A 22,707-nucleotide genomic window follows, 5' to 3' on the forward strand; every position below is an offset into this window, starting at 1 on the left:
AGATATTTCTCTGTGTACTATGCTAGGTAGGTTGGAGAGGGCTGACGTGTGTAATGTGCAACTGTCCTTCCTACCCTCTTCAGTGTGTCTTTTCTTATTCCTGTGTTATACTCAGGTGCTGTAATCTCTTATTTGGTTTCATAGCACTGTGAAGGTATTGTTGCACATGCATAGTTGTTCAAATTGATGTTTCTGTATTGAGAGGAGCGCTGACAAGTCCTATTATGCCATCTTGTGCCATCTGGCTGATGTCACTACTTTATCTATTTTTTGATGATGCAAAGAGTAGAGAGAACAGTCTTATTTTCATGAAATAAATGATAAGAGTTGAAGATGAACTAGAATATCTACATGAGGCAGGTATGCAGGTGAAGAGGGGGTTTGATGTTTTGGGGTGTTATTAGGCAAGAAGGTACAGCCCAAGAGTGCACAATGGTGAGACAGAATAGTGTTGTAAACAGAATGGGATGCTTCCACAGACTGTGGGGATATTAGGTAATCAAAAAGTTAGACCATGTTTAATATGTGTTGCTATGAAACATCTGCTTGGTGAAATGTAAATAAAGGGTACAATTGCATTTGGGGAGTTGTAATTCTTTAAATTTGATACTGATTTCAGACTGTATCATATGGGTCATGGCTTCAGAAGTATTACATTATATTATTCTATTATATTGTATTTATTATATATTTCAAGGTAATAGTAAAAGGAATAGTAATGATTCACTGCTCTGGAAATGGAACTTGGCTGGGGCATTGTGAGACTATATTCAACTTTCTTGTGAGAAACACAGACTAGCCACTATGACAAATCAGAGTGTGAGAACATGGAGTATTCTCTTCTGACTCAAGAGCTGAACACTGTGACCATTAGTCTATAAGCAAAGAGTAGTTTGCATTAGACATAGAGAATAGAAAACACAATTTATTTCTAATTGTGTTAGAACAAGAAGGTAGGAAGGTAACTTCCATGGATGCTATCGAAGTATTTTTAGAGATGTAGTTCCATGGAAGGAAATAAATGAGTCCCTAAACATAAATCAATGAAATTAGTGATACTGCTTGAAAATGTCTAGGGTATTGATTTAGACTTTTTATTTTTCTACTCTGTATCTTATAACAAGGAAAATAAAACACAAAAACAATCATCTGAAGTTAATGAAGAGCTTACTAAAATAGCAGCGTATCTTAAAAAAGTAGGTGAGGGAATATTTGAAAAACTGGAGTGCACGGTAAACAGCAGGCCCATATGGCATGCACAGTAGGGTATTAAAGAGAACCAGCTTGTGAACTTACCAATCTAAGCTGCTTCAGTCAGTAATAAATCATCGACATCTGAGTGGGAGGATCCCAGTCCATTTCATGGAGAAATAAAAATCATATAACCTACCAAAAATGAATGAAGAATCACAATGAACTTTCTCAGGGAACTAGATACATAATTAAAAGTATTTTTTGCAAACTCATGGAAAGCTAATATATTGTAAATCTTATAAGCAGAAGCACTTAAAAATAAAATTATATAAATTTTATCATTTGCTTTTCCCAAAATGAAATAGTCTTTCTGAAACTACACTTGGAGTCAGATTTATAGCCATACAATTATAATAAAGCAGTAAGGATACGATAAGGACCTCAATGAACATAACTGGGAGAATTTCATTCAATCGGTTTTGCCAGACATCTTGAAAGTACTTGAATATTATCTTGAAAACATTTCTTCGGTAGCTAAAGAACGGGTCAAGGATCTTGACTAATACCAACAGCAATATACTTAGTGTACTTTATGGATACGTTTACTTTATATAAAAATGTTTGTTTCACAAAGATTTGATGCATATGTCATGGGAAAAATAATATAGCTAGATCTTCCTGACAATATGGTATAGTAAATATGTTTTTGTAATAGAAGAAATTTTATTTCTCAGAGGAGATGGATTGAAACCCTCATTTCTTCCCTTTCTCCCTACAGACTTTACTCTTCTATTTATGCTGGAGTGTGAACTGTGGTTCTTGATAAATGAGTGTGTCCACTTTGCTCTGAATAATAATTTTTAACAAGAGATATGTATGGGGTGCAGGCGGGTGGTAGAGCAGGGTGGAAGGCCCTGTCACGTACAGACAAACACATACAAAATCTCTGAGTAGAAGAAACAAAGAGCTACAAAGAAGAAGATTATCTTTCTTTCATTTCCGTGATAACACTGTAGTTAACTAATACGAGAGAAATAATGCCAACCACAAAAATATGTCAAATGCTCACCGTGTGACATGGTCCTCTGTCCTCCAGATATATTATTATATTTATAAACAACCCTGCAGTCTATTCCATTTGACACAGAAGGACACCGAATTCAGAGGAACTTTAGTGCTTTAGGGTAGGCCAACTCTAGTTATAAAGAGCTCCAAAGTAAGCTACTACTGTGGTTTTTCCACCTTAAAATAGAGCAGGTAATAGAGACGTTCACAAGTGACTAAACAAATGCTGCTCTCTCCTCTGACTGATCAAATAATGTGCATTTTCCTCAACAGCAGGGCAGAGGGTCAGTTTCCCCCTCTTTGGTATTTCAAAGGCTTTGAGAGACTAAATTCTACACCACTAGAGATATATTTTCAGCTTGAAAAGAAACTACCATATTTAACAGAGAGTGAATTACATGAATTCATAACACCAAGAGGTGCCGCAGATGTCTTCTCCATAAAAGGAAACCGTAAAACATAATTGAATGAGATTATGAGAGACATAGGCTTATTATTTTTTAATTGAAACCTACATGATAACTTTCCATGAAACAAAAAACTGTACTCATCTCTCAGTGTACATTACAAGTCTTCCACCTGCGGGGCTGTGGGGCTGTGGTAAGCTCTGTGGAGATCAAGGAAAGTAGAGAGAGTTTGAAATTTAAGTCCAACATATGGGGGGAAAAAAGAAGGAAGAAAAAAATAGGAAAAGCTTGTTTCTATTATGTTTTGATTTTTGTAGGAGTAGAATGCTTGCTTTTTATTTTATTACGTTATTTTTTAGTCAAGGTCTCACCCTGTTCCCTGTTGCCTAGGCTCTGGAGTGCAGCACGCACTCACGGCTAACTGCAGCCTTCACCTCCTGGGCTCAAGCGATCCTCCTGCCTCAGCCTCCCACAGTGCTGGGATTCCAGGCATGAGCCACCATGCCTGACTGGAATAGAAGTTTTTGATTCAAGGTGACTAGCCTGCTCCTTGCTCAGGTCTCTTGGGCCATCTCATCTTCCTCAAATGTAAGGACTTCCTCACATATCATTCTCCCTTTCATGCCTGCTCTCCTCTCTCCCGCTGGAGCCTCTGAGATAAACACAGACTTAAGCAAACAACAACAACACAAACATCTCCTGGGAAAGAAACTCCTTCACTTGTTTTGTCTCACTGAAGCTAAAGCTCCTGCATGCCTAGTCTAGGACATCATATGATTTTTACAAAAATAAACAGCATTAAATTCAAAGCCTGTGTACCATCTAGTATATCATAAAAGACTCACTAATTCATTGTTCTTATGCATTGTTTTGCATGAGTATACATTTATTTTCTCATCATTTAATTTCTCCTTTGTGATCCTCTTATTTACCATCTACTAGTTGCAGAATGACTCTTGCTTCTCTTTCCAAATCATCTGAGTTGCAATTAGATTAGTTCCTCTTTAGCAATAAATGAGTTAAAGAAGAATTTGGCAGAATCTAGGTAGCCACAGATGACTTCATAGTCTGTGTGATTTTGGGGGGTGAAAGGGAGAATACACAGCAACAATATAGAGATTTCTACTGCTTTCTAAATTACCTTCCTCTCCTATTGAACTTAGTCAGTGTGTCAGATGCTAAAGGCTCCACTGAGGCCAATGATATATTAAGCTGCAACAGCACTGCGTGTATACTCATGTCTGTAAAGACATCATCACTAATAATCCTTCATAAAAACTTAGGGGTAGGTCCCTGTTCTCATTTGAGTTATTACTTTTTGTTGTAGTCTTTATTATGGCTGCTTTTAGTCGTACCAAGACCACCACAGTGATGGCTGCCCACAAGTATCACATCTGTGGGAGTTACTTGTGTTGGACCTTACAGGTTTCATATGGTGGAGTCCTCTCCTCTCCTCTCCCCTCCCCTCCCCTCCTCTTCTCTCCTCTCCCCTCCCCTCCCCTCCTCTCCCTTCCCCTCTCACCTCTCCTTCCCTCCCCTCCCCTCTCACTTAGGTTTTCTCTCGCTTCTCTCCTCTCCTCTCCTCTCCTCTCCTCTCCTCTCCCCTCCCCTCTCGCCTCCCCTCCCCTCCCCTCTCACTTAGCTTTTCTCTCGATTTGCTTCTCTTCTCTTCTCTCCTCATCCTCCTCTTTCTCTCTCTCTCTCTCTCTCTCTCTCTCATATAACTGGGCACTGTGGCTCATGCCTGTAATCTCAGGACTTTGGGAGGCCGAGGTGGGTGTATCACCTAAGGTCAGGAGTTCGAGACTAGCCTGGCCAACATGGGGAACCCCCCCATCTCTTCTAAAAATATAAAAGTTTCCCAGCTGCTCGGGAGATTGAGGCAAAAGAACCGCTTGAACCCGGGAGGCGGAGCTTGCAGTGAGCAGAGATCGCGCCATTGCACTCCAGGCTGGGTGACAGAGAAAAAGTCTGTCTCCAAAAAAAAAAAAAAAAAAAAGACAGTGTTTCACTCAGTCAGTGGAGCTGTAGTGCAGTGGTGCGATCATAACTCACTGCAGCCTCATCCTCCTGGGCTTAAACTATCCTTCCTTCCACTTCAGCCTTTGCAGTCCCTGGAACTACAGACACACACCACTGTGCTTTATTTTTATATCAATTTGAATGTTGGATCTTTAAAAAGATGAGGTAGGTACATGAGAATTAGCTTATTCTGGCCAAGGACTATACGTAATACACATGTTAATCAACTAAATGACTGTTAGTCAAAATTATATTTCCCTCACTTCTAGAGGATTCTAGGTCGTGCTTGGCAGTGAGTCCTTCTCAAATTGGAGTTTGTATGAGTGTTGCAACTTCAGGCAGACTGAAGGAAATGAAGCAGACTCAAATTTGCCTTGCCAGAATTGTTTCCTAAACCACCCTGAAGGTTCCATTTCCTCACCTTTGGAATAGTTTATCTGATGTCCTAAGAACAGAACAGGTATTAGTCACCATCTTTGTTTAATGGCTTAAGTTCTCTGTTCTTTTCTTTTAGAAATTGAAAGCCTGTATTTATCAGAAAGCTAGCTCCAACGAGTATTCTGAAGATTAGCTGGAAATATGATTTATCTTCGTGTTAGAAATGCCATTTTATTACAAAATATTAATATCACCAAGCAGATAAAATACAGAGTGAGGTTAAGAATCATGCTGTATGAATTTCCCATCTAAATGTTACTATCCTCTGAAGTGAATCAGAAGGTGCTTTAGTATTAATAAATATAATAGAATACAAATCTCAGTCTAAAATTAGACACATCTATTTTGGATTAAATTTCTTAGGGTCCCTCAGATAAGCCATAATGATAAAGACAACAAAAAAGTGAGCTGATAGCTATTAGAAACATTTTTAGCTCCCACGTCTTGTATCGAATGAGAAATAGGGCTCCATTTTCATGCATGTGGATAGCCAATTTTCCCAGCACCATTTAATGAATTTGGTGCCCTCTCTCCAATATTTTATATATTTTTTTTGGCAGGGGAATTTCTTGAAGATGAGTTTGTTGTAGGTATGTGGCTTTATTTCTGGATTTCTTACTCTGTTCCATCAGTCTATGCTTCTATATTTGTACCAGCATCTAGAACTGTGAGAAATTAATTTCTGTTGTTTATAAGCCATGCTGTTTTTGGTATTTTATTATAACAGCCTGAGTGGACTAAGAAAGGTGGTATGAAATTTGCCTCTGAATTTAACTGAAGCGATCAATGACAGCACCTTGACCCTGGTAGGCATCAGATTAGCCTTAACACATTAGCAAGTGCTGTTATTGATGATTGAATTTCCTCAAACTTCCTCTTTTAAGATGAATGTAGACTTTGTACAACTGGTAATGCATCCTGCCATAAAGGGATCAATGACATTGACCCAGTGGAAGGGTCTTTAGAAAAATTTAAGGAGAAAGCTACCCTGATTGTTTTTGAATTGCTTTAGCTGTCTAGAACTGGGTCCCTGCAGGGCCTCACTGGAGTCAACACTATAGGTTGGCCACATTCTGCTGTCTGGAATTTTGTTTAGAGAAGCTTTAATTAAATGATACATGAAATGACTTGAATGAATATAATCCCAGCCTTTGTCAGATTACTCAGAGTGGCCAATAGTGTAGCATACACATGGGAAAATTTTCTAGAATCTAAGTCTGTGGGAATGAGGAGTGGAATTGTTGGGAAACAATTCTCAGTGAGTCTCTCACATCTCTGCAAATTCAGGCATTAATAACCAACTTGTTCCAGACTATCTTTACAAAAATGTTCATGTTATCAGGCAGACTTGGAAAGAGAGAGATGCCTCATATTCCAGGGAATAGAGATATAGATGCCTACATCTTTCTCCCCAGAGTAGATTTGTTTATGTTCCAGAATAGTAATGATAGGGATGTCTCCTTCCTCTCCACATACCGTATTTACTTATATTACATGGTAATAAAGATAATGTCACCCAGGAAACAGTGATAAGAATGGGCATAAGAGATTGGGGATGCCCAACCTCAGGATTCCTCTCCTGTTATTCATCTCACTCCAACAACAACACTTAGCTCTCATCACATCACCTTGTGGAATCAGGGCTTAGCAAAATGGCATGGGATGTCACTCTGTCTACTGTTACTACTGTGAGTAATACATTTCCATCTGTCTCTGAACCAAAAGCCTTGGGTTTCTGCTGTTATCTATCAAACTGTGACAGGCTAGCCTGCTAGCTTTCCAGTAGAGAAAAATCTTACACTTTCACTGTTGCTTTCTTGAAAATACATTTATGATTTTTGTGTCTTTCTGATAAATTGACATTTTTCCTTATGAAATATGCTTATTTGTCTCTGTTAATACTCTTTGTTTTGGAGTTTATTTTATCTGATTTTAATATAGACAATCCCTCCTTTTAATGTTATTATTTGCATAGTATATGGTTTTTCATTCATTAACTTTTAAGCTATCTGTTTATGTTTAAAATAATCTCTTACAGATAGATTTAGGTCTACCATTTTGTTTTTGTTTTTTTCTTCTTTGCTTTTCGTTTCTCTCCATCTTTTTTTTTTTTTTTTTTTTAGCATCTATTGGATAATTTGAACTTTTGGAAAACTTACTTTTTATCTATTGGATTTTAAACTATATTCCTGGGTATGAATTTTAGTGGTTTTACTAGGGATATAAAATATGTCTCATGCCTTTTTATACTCTGCTTATATTTATATTGAATCTTGTCTCATATAATGAGGAAAGCTTGCAAAATATTAATCCATTTACTGCCCCATATATTATACTGTTCTTGTCATGTGTATGATATTTATACATATTTCAAGCCCCACAAAGCACGTTTTAAACTATTTAAATTTCTATATATTTTAAAGAAATTTATCACTTTCCATGCATTTTATCAGAAATTTTCCTTTAACGAGAAGAACTTACAATAGTATTCCCTTTTTTCCAGATCTGCCAAATTTTCTTAACATTCCTTTGTTTAAAATGATTTTACTTCTGTTTTGTTTTTAAATCATGTTTTCACTGTGAATAGAACTTGGAGTTGACTCTTTGTTGTTTTCTTCTTTCTGCGCTTTAAGGTACTTTCCTGCAGTTATCTGGCCTCCGTAGCTTCTGACTGGAAGTTACTGCTCATTTGAATTATTGTTTCCACACATACATGTTTTTCTCTGGCTACTTTCAAAGAATTCTCTTTGTTTTCCAGCAGTTTACTACTGTGGGCCTATGCATACATTTTTTAAATATTTAGAAATTTATTTCCCTTGTAATTCACTGAGTTTCTTGAATCCGAAAAATGTACATATTTGCTCAAACTTGGGGAAAAATTTTGGTCACTCTATTTTAAAAAAACCTTTTTCTACACCACGCTTTCTCTTGTATGTTTCCAGGACTTAAATTTCACATACATTAGAAAACTAAATATTGTCACACAGGTTGCCCGATCTCTGTTCATTTCTTTAGAAAAATCTTTGCTCTGGGTTCTTCAGATGGAATAATTTCTCCTATGCTATCAAGTTCATGGCATCTTTCTTCTGTCCTATATTCTGCTCTTAAGCTCATCTATCAAATTTTGGTTGTATCATATATGCAGATATGTTTGTTTGAAAAAAAAAAAACTGCTTTGCGTTGTTCCTCCTTTTTTCAAAAGTTTATTAGTAGGAAGGGGAGCAAGAAGGCAGGCATTAAAAGCCAGGCTGAGAAACAAAATGAGCCCCAAAGGGATGAAAATGACACTATGGGGCAGAGCAACCATGTGAAGCAGTGAACGCAATGGAACCTGAGTACTTCAGGGGAATAAAATGACCTGCTTTCTTTTGTAATGTGGTGTCTAGGGTTGAGGCACAAGGCTGGCAGTCAGCAGAAAGTAAATCTCTGGTGGTTCTTGGACCAAAAGGATTTTTCTGCCAGCTCTTGGATGACATGCGTTTTTCTAGAGCGAGGGCTGCATTTCTGAGGCAGCGGTTTGTAATAGACCCTGATTAGTAAGTGTCCTTTGTGGGTTTGTAGACGAAAGAAGACACAACTGCAGCTGATGAAATTTCCCACTAGTTGGAAATCTATAAATGCCCTACTTATAAGAAGTAGCACATCCTTGTGTTTAACATATGAAATTACTGTGGTTAGGTAATATAGTTTGGATATTTATCCCCTTCAAATCTCACGTTAAAATTTCATCCCCAATATTGTAGGACTGAAGAGAAGTGTTCAGGTCATGGGGGCAGATCTCTCATGAATGTCTTGATGCCATCCTTATGGTAATGAGTGTGTTCTCACGTTCCCATGGGAGCTGATTGTTAAAAAGAGCCTGGCATCTCTTTCTCTCTTGCTCCCTTTCTCGTTCTGTGATGCCCCCTCCCTTTCACCTTCCACCACGATTGGAATTCTCCTGAGACCCTCATTAGAAGCAGATGTTGGCATCATGCTTCTGGTTCAGTCTGTAGAACTGTGGGCCAAATCTTTACCTTTTTCTTTATAAATTACTCAGCCTCAGATATTACTTTATAGCAGCATAAACAGTTTAAGACAATATAATGTTAGCTAAAATTGTGATAACGTAACTGATTCAATGTAACATGACCCAGAAATGATCATTTTCTATAATAGAGCTAACTTGTAATCTGTATGTGTATGTCTTATATATTGATTTATGTCAATTATATATATTTACTGTGATGGGGGAGTCATATAATGTAGACATTCCCAGGAATTAGTTAGGAAAGGAGCTCTCATCCATTTGCCAAAATACCATTAGACTGATTACTTGTAGGCAATTCACAAAAAATACTCTTAGGAAGAGGCAGTTCATAAAAAGCTATTATTTAAAACATTATTACATATTTATTCATCTCTTCCATTTTTATTGCATGTGTACTAGAGAAAATAAAAAAGACTTGGCTTTCTCAATAGAATTGAATCCTATCTGCAGCACTATTTTTAAAAACTGAGTAAGTTATTTCTGTATCACTGATTTCCTAATTGTAAAAATAAAGGTAATAATACTTCTCATGTAATCGTTTTGATGGCTAAGCACCATACCCGACCTATAGTAGCTAATTTTTTTTGTCACAATTTTTTGGTCACAGTTTTAGCCAACAGCATGATGTCATGAGTGTACTTGAACTTGATCCAATACCATTAATTAGGGGAGAATATGGCCAGTTTTCACAGCTTCAGTGTATAATATCTGTCTCCTTTGCTCAGCTTGTTAAATTGTACTTGGGTTTTTGCCTTTCTCTTACAAGTATTTTTTGCTTAGTTTGATGAAACTGCTGTTATATCAAGTTAATCCTCTATGGGGTTTTCATTCTCATGAAGAAACTCTGTCAAATTTCTAATCTTTCCTCAGCAGGAGCGAATAAACTGGTGCTTATTCAGGTCCAAGGCTCTCTCTGAGGATCGTTTTCCCTCATATTTCAGCCCCTTTCGGACCTAGAAGATGATAATGCTGAGCAAAGAGAATAAATTACTTAATTTGTTAGAGCAAAAATCCGTGCATGTGGCTCCTAAAAAATAAAAGATTTTCCCCTCCACGTGTTAAAAGTCTAAGAAATATTCTTCCTTTAAATGTGTTTTGGTAAATAAAAGTGTATCATATTTTATTTTTTGGAAAGTAGTTTAATAGTGATCAGATTTTCTGCAAAAACATGGCTTCTAAGGTGAACCTGTTAATTTATGTTTCACTATTATTAACTTAATCTCTTTTAAATCGATTTTATGTTCAGGAGGAGAAGAAATATTAAGTGCTTGCTTGGACCTTTTTACTGTGCTTATTATTCTGTCTTCTCCTCATGGCAAATAAGTCAAAATATTTCTTACTTTATTTAGACCAGAAGAGTGAATTCAATTCTTTAACTCCTTTCCAGCTAACATGAGTCTAAAATTTTGCTGGTTTAGTCATATTTATAAGCTTAAATCTCTCCTGTCTAGAGTTTCATGGGAAATCTAAAAGGAAATGTGAGCAGTATTTTCCCAGGATGAAGAACACAAAATTAGATTCAATAGATAAATTTATCTTTAATGAAATTGACCTGCCTAACCCTTAATCGTATTTCTGATCTTAGCTTGGACAATATTTCTCCTAGAATTTTTCTTACTTCTTAAGGCTAATTTTGGTGCTCTTTCTATAAGTCCCTGAGATCTCTGGACTTCCCCTGGCAGAATGCTTTTCCCATTGCATTGCAATCATGTATTGATATCATCATCACTAGAGAGCTGACTATTGAATAGAAATTGTATCTGTCTTTTTCACAATGGTGTTAACATCAGGCACTGTACAAGCATGTAGCAGATGTTCAATAAGTATTTGTTGGATTGATTCAATAAATCTACTATTTACAATACAAGAGATTATGTTTTTTAAGCAAAGACCAAACGAAATTCTAGAGACACTGGTTCTGAGTTCATGGTTTTCTTTCTATAATTCTCAGTTGAGCCACCCAGTGTCCTTTCCAATTATGTGTGTCAAAATTTACCAGTTTTGCATGAGCTCTTTTGAATTGGATTTCTATTTTTTGTAACCATAATAAGCATGGCTAACAATTTGGGTACTGGCCAAACAAATCTGTTAGGAATGGAACATTAACGTGGTCAGAGGAAGCGTATTTCTATATTTATTGGTGGTCTCTTTGTGCCCATTACTCTTCTGTGTCCTGAATACATGGGATTTTTCTGACTGCAAGGAGCTTGCAGGCTAGTAGAGAAGATAGTGTGTTTATATTGGTCCTACCACAAAAAGTGCTGGTGTACAACATCAAGTTGTTTAGACAGAAAAAAGAAGCTTTTGGGGAAAGAGGATGGATATAAGCTCTGCTTTGAGGAAATTTTTACTATATATAGTATACTAAACGTGAACATTGACAGAAACAATGGTGACCTGGAGTCACCTCAAACTGGCTTTCAAGAACTCATTGTTATTTTTTAGGAATTTGAGACGCAGTCACTAAATGTAGTCAATATTAAAAATTACTCCTAAATAAACAGAGACAAACAAAATAATTTCTTGCAACTCATCACTAGTTATTTGACTACATTTTACTACTTTACATATTATTGAGATTATTTACATTTGCTGCACCTGTGTGATGGGAGTTCTGCATAATGGTGTGACAACTGCCCATCTCTTCCCAACTTCACATTTAGTATGTCACAGCAGTAGCTTGAACTTGACTATGATGAAATTGTTTATTTTTATTTACTTATTCTTTGAGATGGGCTCTTGCTCTGTTGCCCAGGCTGGAGTGCAGTGGCACAATCATGGCTCACTGCAGCCTCAACCTCCCGGGCTCAAGCGATCCTCCCACCTGACCCTCTTGAGTAGTGGGACTACAGGGGTGTGCCACCATGCTCACCTAATTTTTGTACTTTTGGTAGAAACAGGATTTTGGTATGTTGCCCAGACTGGTCTTGAACTCCTGGGCTCCAGCGATCTGCCTGCCTCAGCCTCCCAAAGTGCTAAGATTCCAGGCATGAGCCACCACCCTCGGCCTGGTGAGAAAATTTAAACTTTGAAAATGCAAACACTACAGAAAAGTGCTTGATTATTTTTAATTTATGCTCTTTTTGTTGTCTATATTTTATTATTTATTTTGTTATTACATGATATTTGATAGTATTGTCTAAACAATAAAGGGATGAAGAAGTGCTAATAAAGCTGGTTAAAGTTAAAATGTCTGCTGTGTCTACAGCTGTTGTACTGAAATAGCACAAAAATTGAGGAAACACTTTTTCAATATTTGGATTTATGGCATATGTCTTTGTTATTTCACTTTCATCTTATTCATGAAAACAAACTTCTCAATTGTATTCATAGTAAATCAGCATTAATTCACCATGCGCAGCCATAGGTTAGCCATGGGCATAAGAGTTCAACGATCAATGAAAGAACTTATATTGAGGTATTGATTTATAAATGTCAAGTGCATTGTGGAGGAATAAAAAATAAGATTTAAAAAAATCAGTGAAAACATTGGGTAAAATCAAGTGGTTGTATAGAATTTGCTATAAATAGGATTGCACATTTTATTATTATTTGTAAATTGTGTGCTACCCAGAATTTATCAAACTTACAATAAACTTGTGAGTGTGTGAGTGTGCATATGACCAATGTTAACAACTTACCAGCCCACCACTGGGTAGAAGGGCACAAGAGTTTAAAAAATCATAGTAGGTAATACTGACTTTTTTTGCACCTCCAATAATGTCTCATTGTTTTCCTGTTGGTTAGGGCATTTACAAGATGAGTTATTATGCACAATATATCATATATATATGTGTGTGTGTGTGTGTGTGTGTGTATGAGTGTATATATGTATATGTTGTACATATGTGTGCCATTGAATTATAATTAACAGAGCAAAATACACCAATTACAACTGCACACAATCTATAACTTTTTACGATTCTATACAATAATAAACATTTGTGTGATCATCCCTCATTTAAGATACAGAGCATTTCTATCTCCCTAGAAAGTTTATCACTGTCCTCTTTGTGGTCAACACCATTAACTATTTTCACACCTATCACCATAGATTAGTTTGGCCTATTCTTTAAATACATATAAATAGAGAATTAAACTATGTACTGTTATTTTTCACTTATTTTGCTCAATATTATGTTTTTTATATTTGTCCACATTGTAGCTCATGTCAGTAGCTCATTTTTCATGACTGCTGTGTAGCATTCCATTGTATAAACATGCCCCAATTGGTTTAGACTTTCTTTTATCAATGAGCATTTTTGTTGTTTTCACTTTGGAACTATTAAGAAGAAAGCATACTAGGCAACGTTTGAGAATGCATATTTCTTTCTTGATTCTTTTTTTTCTCTTAAATGCTTTATTCAATTCCAGCTGTAGAATTGGGAATGTAGCATTTTCTGGAAAGGTAAATGCCGATTTCCTTTCCTTCCAATAAGGTATATTGTCCCAGATGTCAAACTCTGTGGGTCAGTGTGTGTAGATAACTCCCATGCCTACAAGATCCCCCTCTATTCATATGTAAGTGCTTGTATTCTGAGGACCTAGATAGGCTCTGTCTTGCTTTTGATGCCTTAAAGACCAGCAAGTGGAACAGGAATATTTAAGGGCGAGAACAAATCAAGAACTTCACTGATGGGTTCCTACTGAGTTATTATTCCGGAACTTAATTTCTAAAGATGCCTTTCAAATGCCATTGTTTCCTGATTTTATTTTGTTAAAGTTATCAAAGTGCATTTAGAAAGAAAAATTCCAGTCTCGCGTGAAATTATGTCTTAAAATATGTGAATATTTTTATAAGAAAAAAATTTTTCAGAATACTGAACACTGAATCCATTTTTCTTATTTAGCTAAATCTATGTAACTCTCTTTTTATTATTTACTAACCTCCTCACATTTCTTTTACCTTGTGCTGTAAGTGAAGCACTCAACAGTTTTTCTATTTACTATCTAGATGTTATGAAACAATTGAAGAGGCAGGCCAGGGTTTTCTTCAGCTAAATTCTAAAGAGAAATATGTAAAAGAATCCTAAGAACCAAGTTGCTCTCAATATCTGACAAATATTTGATACAAGAGCCACAGCACTTCTTTGGTTAAGCATGAAGGCCAGTCATGATCAGAATTTATTTAAAATGTAATTTTTATAGGGCAGCTAATGTGCTATTCATTATAACTTCCCAGGAACTAGAAGGAAATAGGACCAAATATAGAGGTTTATATTAATGTGCTATATTTTAAATAAAAACTGTGGTCATATGAGAACCCACACATGCGCACACACATACTACTGAGAATATGGGTCATGGTAATAGTTATGGCCAATGCACTGTGCTAAACCATGTTTCCTTGAAATGTCAATACTGTTAATATTTTCTTTATACTTAGCCCCCCCAACCCCCCAAAACACCAGTGTAGAAAAGTGGGGTGTTGAAGGGAAGATGTGTTTGAGGGAATTGGGAAGTATTACATTTGGGACGTGTAACAGTTTTATAGAAAACACGCCTCTTTCTTTCTCTCTCTCTCTTTCTCTCTCTTTCTTCTCCAGAGACTTTGTTTATCTCTTAATTTTCTGCTGGCTAAATTGCATTGGCTTTCTACATTATCAATTTATATGGCTTCTTTTTCTGAAACCTACCCCCTCTTCCTAAGAAAATTTATGTTAATATCAGTGGCAACACAATACTGACTTACAATCATCTAGGCTTAGTTTGTTTGAATGATTTTTATTAATTCTCTCTGTTACAACCCCTGTAGTGACCCAATAAGGTCTCCAATGTAGGTAATACTTTATACTTATCTTCATTCACTCTTTATACTTATCTTCATTCACTCTTTATACTTGTTCCAGAAAATCTACTTTAAAATACTTTTTTACTCGGACCTAAGAATCTATTTACATTTGAAAGCGTGAATTAAAGCAACATATTGAACCATCATACTCATTTATTCAACAAATACTTGAGTGCTTTACACAGGCAAGCACACTAGGCATTGGAAAGTAAATGTGAAAAAATACAAAACTTTCTTTTCATGAAGCTTCTATTCTAATTGGGAACTATAGAAAGTAAACAAATACACAAACAAATTAGGTTGGGGGCAAGAAGTAGCTAAATGCTGTGGAGAATAAAATAGGGAAGGAAGATTTGAAGAATGAGTTTATGAGTCATGAGAATGTCAGAAGCTGTATTTTGGGCAAGTCACATTGAAGGAAATGTATTATCAGCATTCAAAAAGCCAAGGTTTCGGTTCAGGGAATAAGTCTAGAATGGAGATGTAAATTTAAGATCTGACAGTGTATAGTTCGTAAAAGTATGACATGAGATCACCAAGAAAATGTGAACAGAGAGAGAAGAATTCTTACACGGAAATTTCTCATTCTTTAGCCTGAAGATTTATGACAACAGTAATCTGGAGAAATAAATGGTCATATATAGCTTAAAGAATGACACTTTGAGTGTTCTATATTTCTGAACATTATTTTCCAGTTGAACCTAAAAATTAAGACGACTAGACACCTGACAAAATTATAAAACATGCATATTCCTAATAGTAGGATACTATCTCCACATCTCCACAGGAGTCAGCAACTCCCCGGGAAATTACTAGCTCAGAAAGTCTAGTTAGGCATAAAATGAGTTGGTTTGCTTTGTTAATTTAAAAAAATCTTGGCTTGAAAAAATGTAATTAGATAAAAATTTCAAGAAAAGTACACAGAACTCCCACGTTCTTTTCACCCTGATTTATCAATTGTTAATATTTTATAAACTTTGTTCTTATCCTTAATCTATCTTTATATTTGTCTATCTGTCTATTATGTATCTGTGTGTCTGTGTACCTATCGATCTTTCTATCTATCTATCTACTTACCTACCTAGCTACCTACCTACCTACCTATCTATCTGCCTACCTACCTATCTATCTTCTGTCTTTCTGTGCCAACGTACAGTAGGAGATTGGAATACTAGAATCTCTTATTCTGAAGAAACTGAGGCAAGGCTAATAACATAAAACAAAGGGATTAGGTCCAAAGGATATAGGAGCCATATTGGAAGGGCTCCCATCATCCAAATGAAGAATAGTTGACAAAATTAAACTGAATTAGATAATAAATTATAGTTCATTGAATTTTATAACAGTTTATGAGTTCCTATGGACAAGAATGACTAAATTAATGGGTAAATAGGAGACAAGAGAAACATCTTCCCTATAGTTGGATAACATTTAATAAAACTAATAAGAATCAGAAAATTATGGTTTTGTAACCATCACAGTAATAATTGATTCAGGCAAAAATCATCAACAGATGCAACAGTAAACAACTGTTTGATGAAGACCAGAATATTTACATAGTTTCAAATATAACAAATTAATCGCAAAATGAAAAGTAATAACTTAAGATTGCAGGAATATGGATGGTGTACACCAATTTAACCAGAGTTAACTTCACAAATCATGGGATAAACTGACATTACCTGTCTCCTGATGTGATGAACTAGGAAAATATATAATTCATGTAGTTTTCTATCTAAAAATGCATAAACTAAGTCAAACCTAGAGAAATATCAAGCAAACTCTAACTAAGGGACATTCTCTAAGTAAACAGCCCGTGTTCTTTAAAAATTTCAATAGCAGAAAGATAAAAGCTGAGAAATGATCCCAGAATAAAGGAGATCCAAAAGACAGGAAAGCAAAATGTATTGTATAATCCCGGATTGAATTATTTGCTAGAGGGACAAATATTGCTATAAAAATATTGTTGGTACAATTGATACAGTTTAGTTTCCAAGCAATGGTTGCATTCTTAATGTCACTTGTCAGAGGTTTTATAAAATAGCATCCTGGCTGAATTTCCCGAAAAAGCTACGAAAGAGCCTACACACTCCCTTTCCTAAGTACCAGTGCTTGCTCTCACCCTCTAATTGAGCCCTGTCTTGACTTAAAGTATGATCTCTCTTCTCTTCTTCCCATACTTGATGTTTGAAGAAACATTCTTTTTTGTTGACTATTTGCAGATGACTCTGAGGCTGATTTTAACTCTGCTTTTTAGTCATCACCATTCTTTGAGGTCTTCAATTATAAATTTACTAAATTAAATAATAATGACTATATCTTCAAAGTGTTGTAAATAATAGGAGAATAAAAGATAAAAAGAAACACATTTATAAAGAGTTGTGTGGATACATAAACGTTCATCCATTTTATCTTATTTGATCCTCCCCATATGCCAGTGAGAGAAGTAAGAATAATTGTTCTCAACTTTTATGAGGAAATTGAGATTTAGAAAGATTAAACAACTTGCCCTAAGCCACACAACTAGTAGTTTAGGAAGGTATGGTGTGAGTCCCAGTTTTCTCATTGTAAGTCCTAGACGTGTTCATTATACAAGGCAATTCCCAGTTTCAGATCTGGATCACTGAGTGGATAATGATGAGAATAGCAACTGATAAGACAGGATAGCAAGAACATTTTTTAGGGAGGATATTCTGCCAAGTCTTGATTTTTAATTACTTTCTAGATTAATGAGGCAGAGTAGGACCCCTCTTAAAGGCTTTCTAGGCCCCACCAATCATAAAAATAAAGGACTTTTTGAGTCCCTTCAAGGGAAATTCCAGTCACCCAGTTAGCTCTGAGAAGTAAATGAGCAACCTGATAAGGAAGAAGGTAGAAATAGCTTAAAATAATAGTAGAAATAGCTTAAAATAATAGCTAAGGAAGTTTGAGTCACAAAATGTTTGGTTCCCTACAGAAACTAAAGATAATATATTAACATATATCCCTGAGTTGTTTTTCAAACACCTGGACCCCCACCAAATGAAAAATGCTGTCCACTGGCACGTAGACTTCAGATAAGGGAGAACTGTGGTCCAAACTCTGGCCACTGTTATTTTTTCTAAATTTCTTCCTGAGGGGCCTGGAGGAAGTCATGCCCACAGGCCAGAGCTCAACATTCCTTTCTGCTGACCCCAAGTTTTAGATAAAGCTTTGCTCCCTTAACGTATTACAAATCAGAGTATCTTTGAATCCACCTATGGTCTGTAAGTCCCTGCTTCAAGATGGCCTGCCTTTTAGGCAAACTAATGTATAGCCTCCCTGCATTGATTTTTGACTTTGCCTATAACCTACCTCCCTGCCTTTCAAAACTCTTACATGCACGCCATTGGAGAGTTCAGAGTCTTAAGCATTAACTTCCTAATTCCCCATGCTTCACTTTATCTTGCCACAAATCCTGATATTATTGTTCAGTTTTGCTGTACTAAGCAGGCAGACCCAAGTACCACTGCGCAACATTAATAATTGATGGAATTAGTTACTCTTCATTCTTTTACAGTCCTGCAGATTTTCTTCAAAGCTCAGTTATAGTCCTTGTCATTCATACTTCATTGTATAGTTCTAACCACAAGTTAGTTCCTTACAGCTCATCTCATTGTATCTGTCATTGTTCTTACCAAAATCCTCAGCACATAGTGGGTAACTGGTAAATGCTTGATGAAGGAATTGGATTTATAGCTCTAGATAACAGATTTACAATAACATTAAATATAGTAAATGTAAGACTAATAGTTTTACATTAAATTTAATAATGCAAGGTCTTTATAAACTTGGTTACAGAAAAACTCCTGACTTAAATTTTGTAAGAAAGCTATGAATAAAGGTGGAAAAAGGGGCTTTTTAACGTCATAACATGTCCACTAAGTAAAGTTCACAGGTGTTAAACTAGCGTGGGTCTGTTTTTGAGCCACAGCCAATGTAATTAGCAGGTGAGATTGTGGATCTCCAATTGTCAAGGGATTTAGTATAAGCTCAATAAGCAGGTGTAAAGAAGGCAATAATCAAAGCTGAGAAAAAGAGAAAGTATATGCAAAGCTTCAGTTTCACATATCCTTTTATCATTGATAATAGTAATGAGGTATGAAGCCATTGCAGATAGAATTGTGTTCATATGATCAAAGTGAGCTCACATCACTCAGTACCCTATGGATGGGGTAGTAGAAAGGTGAAAAGAGGTTCTTCCCTGATCACAGGCTGTCTTTTTACTGTCAATGGCCTCTGACCCAACAGAATAATTAGCTTCTATTGTGTTAACCTGTGTTAGCCAACAAGTACAAATGCAGGCTATTGCAGCTATAGAGGGTTTTTTTTTTTTTTCCAACCCAGTAACATAGTCTTTGGACCGAGACCTTCCTTTAGCAACTGTTGTAAAATAATAAAGGCATCTCCCAGCAATACCTTTTAAAAAAAATTGTCTGTCAAGGCTAAATTTTATGTTCTTTCATACTGTAACTGGAAGAGAATTTACTATTTTTCAGACTACTATATCATTCCAAAAGCAGCAGAGGATTGTGTAAATGTGTGGTATAAATTATAAAAGTGGAAAGAAAAACATTAATAACAGATATGGTAGATATGAAGTCTTTTCATAAATACATATTTCAACAGTTGGGTGTTTACTGGCTGAAGAAAATATGGATTAGACCATTGACAAGCAGTCTGTTTATTAGCTCTTGAGCATCAAAAATCACACATGATGTTGCTTTATTGGTTTATTACAATTACTGTGGATTTCTCAGCTAAAACACATAGTTTTGAGAATGAATTGATTTCCCTGAGCCTTACTTAGGGGCTTGACATTTCTAGCTTTTCATTGTCCATTGTTTAAGTTTTGCAGATACTTAATCTGTTTTCCATTACAAAGATCTGTTTGGTTTTTACTATGCAATCACAGCTATGACTATTTCTCTATTAAAAACATTTCATTAATTTCTATATAAGTTTATTTATGGATCCCAGTTCCTGTCCTGGAACAACAGAAGGCGTTTTTTGCTCATCCAGTAAAAATGACAGGTATTGACTATTTTAGGGGCTAAAAATAAGAGTGCTGCAGGATGAAGAAAATGCCTTCAAGTACCACATACATACTATCAAAGTCGATCTAATATTTAAATCCTTATGAATGCGGATAGAACTCTTCTGGACAAATCAGTTGTCTTCAGCATCCTATTTATATCTGTAAATAAAGTTTTTATTGAAACACAACCATGCTCATTCCTGTGGTCAGTGGCTGTTTTTGCTCTATAGTGGCCAAGCTGAGTAGTTGTGACAGACGTCTGTGGTGACCTTATAGTCCACAAAGCCTAAAATATATAAGATCTGCCCTTTTACACAAAATATTTGACAACCCCTGGGTATTGGAAGTTGTCTGGTAGCCCTTGCTGTCCTCAACTGTGAAAAGATGACCAACTACCACACACACACACACACACACACACGCTTTCATTTAGGAAACCTGCTACACAGGAAGCGAGTATCAAACAAAAGCAGACAGTAACTGCCTTCCTTTCTGTGTAGGCCTATATTTCTAGAGTAAGTATGGTACCAAATGTACCTAAAATATATGTTTGTGTTATTTTATGTAGTACTTTAGAGCTTAGTTCTTCCACATAATCATTTAATTTTATTATAACAGCCTTATAAAGTAGATAATGCAGACCTTATTGTACTGACTTTCCTTATAAAGAAAGTTAAGTTTTAATGTAGAACTTCATTAAGTACTCAGCAAATAAATTTAATGAAAATCTCATCCCTAAGCTTAAAACTTGTATTTCTGTCAGTCCTCTTTTGGCAAAGACGCTGTTCTGTCTTTACTGTACTGTTTCCTCTTTCTGGGAATACAGAGAGACTACCTTTCCTGGCCTTTCATACCATTGGTTTGGGTCATGAGTTAGAGTTTGGATTAATGGGTTGTGGGTGAAAATGATGTAAGATATATCTAGACTTTGTCCTTAAAAACATCTCATGCTACCTGCCAGTTCCTTTTTCCACTGCTTATGGATAGCATAGTTGCAAGATAAAGGAGGCGGCTACTTTGCCAAATTGCACTGTATTTTTTGAGAGTAAGAAATAAATCTTGTTTTGGTACAAGCCACCATGATCTGGAAGCTATTACAGCATTGTGTAATTTCTCCTTATTAATACATAAATGGAATCTTCTTTAAAATGCATCAGTCATATTGAAAACATTGTATTCAAAATCAGACTCATTCTCTTCATCCTCTTTCTTCTACTTACTTCAAATATATCCCTTACAAAGGTGAACATCCTCTCTGAAATTAAAAAACAAAAAAGAAAAAAGTAACAACCACCACAACAAAAAATGGGTTCTTTCCATATTCTTTTCTTTCTCCTGACTCTCAGATCCATGTTTGCCAAGAATCTTAAATATATCACCTGTCATGTGTTTGTGGCCATTTTACTGACTGACTTGCTTTAAGAGTTTTCTAAGATGACCACTATGTCATGTAATAATAGCATTTTGTTCTCCCATTAAAAGTCTGTGCTTTTCTATTTTGTTTTGTTTGTTATGTCCTCTAGAAAACTCGTGCAGAGTATTGCAATAATCATCATCCTAATTTCTTGGGTTTCATAAAAAGGTGATGTTTGCTGTAGTTTTCGAATAGATATTCTTTATCAAAATAAGGAAGTTTCCCTCTAGTATAAGTATACCATGACTTTAAAAATAATAATGACAACATTGCTTTTCTAATTCCCAATAATCCTTCAAGAATCATTGTGGGGTATATGTGCATGTGGCACATATACACCATGGAATACTATGCAGCCATAAAAAAGGATGAGTTTGTGTCTTTTGTAGGAATATGGATGCAGCTGGAAACCATCATTCTCAGCAAACTATTGCAAGAACAGAAAACCAAACACCACATGTTCTCACTCATAGGTGGGAACTGAACAATGAGATCACTTGGACTCGGGAAGGGGAACATCACACACCGGGGCCTATTATGGGGAGGGGGGAGGGGGGAGGGATTGCATTGGGAGTTATACCTGATGTAAATGACGAGTTGATGGATGCTGACGAGTTGATGGGTGCAGCACACCAACATAGCACAAGTATACATATGTAACAAACCTGCACGTTATGCACATGTACCCTAGAACTTAAAGTATAATAATAATTAAAAAAAAAAAAAAAAGAATCATTGTGGGTCACCTTATTTGTTAAAACTTTTTTTTTTTTTTTTCAACTTATATGTATCATTTAAATGTAACATATGCTTTTATGGACTGGAATATTCATTATTGAGATATACAACGATTCTGTCAAAGTTTTCAGGTTATATAAACAAACAGATCATAATCAGCTGAAAGTTTGCTTGGCCATCATGGTATTGCTAATAGAACCAGAAAAGTTGCATGCATCAACTAAGATGTGTGATGCATTCCTCACTATGGGAAGAGTCTTGTCTATGGGAAATACTTGAAATATCTTGGCTGCAACAGCCTTTGCCCATCTTTATGACAGAGAACTAGGAACAATATACCGGAAATGCTCCCTCTAGGGCCAAGACTTTCTTTTTTCTTTTTTTTTTTTTAATTATACTTTAAGTTCTAGGGTACATGTGCATAACATGCAGGTTTGTTACATATGTATACATGTGCCATGTTGGTGTGCTGCACCCATCAACTCGTCAGCACCCATCAATTCATCATTTATATCAGGTATAACTCCCCAATGCAATCCCTCCCCCCTCCCC

Source organism: Piliocolobus tephrosceles, chromosome 18, assembly GCF_002776525.5.
Source record: "Piliocolobus tephrosceles isolate RC106 chromosome 18, ASM277652v3, whole genome shotgun sequence".
NCBI lineage: Eukaryota > Metazoa > Chordata > Mammalia > Primates > Cercopithecidae > Piliocolobus > Piliocolobus tephrosceles.